A 275-nucleotide genomic window follows, 5' to 3' on the forward strand; every position below is an offset into this window, starting at 1 on the left:
GGCCGCCCAGCCCTGGATGTAAACAGGGCGGCGCTGCTGGAGCGGGGAGCTGCTGCCCGGGACCTCCTCGAGGCCGAGGGCTCCCACATGCCGGCCTTGGCAGCTCCCCGCTCCAGCAGCGCCGCCCTGTTTACACCCAGGGCTGAAGAAGCCTGAGGCCTCTGGCCTGGTACTAGGAGTCCAGTCCGCTTGTGGCAGCCCGCGTGAAAGGGCCCGCCAAGCCCCGCGCCGCACACAGGCGCTGCCCCTCGGGTCCTGCCTACAGCGCAGCGCCT

The sequence above is a fragment of the Dermochelys coriacea genome, chromosome 2, assembly GCF_009764565.3.
Source record: "Dermochelys coriacea isolate rDerCor1 chromosome 2, rDerCor1.pri.v4, whole genome shotgun sequence".
Classification (NCBI taxonomy): Eukaryota; Metazoa; Chordata; order Testudines; family Dermochelyidae; genus Dermochelys; species Dermochelys coriacea.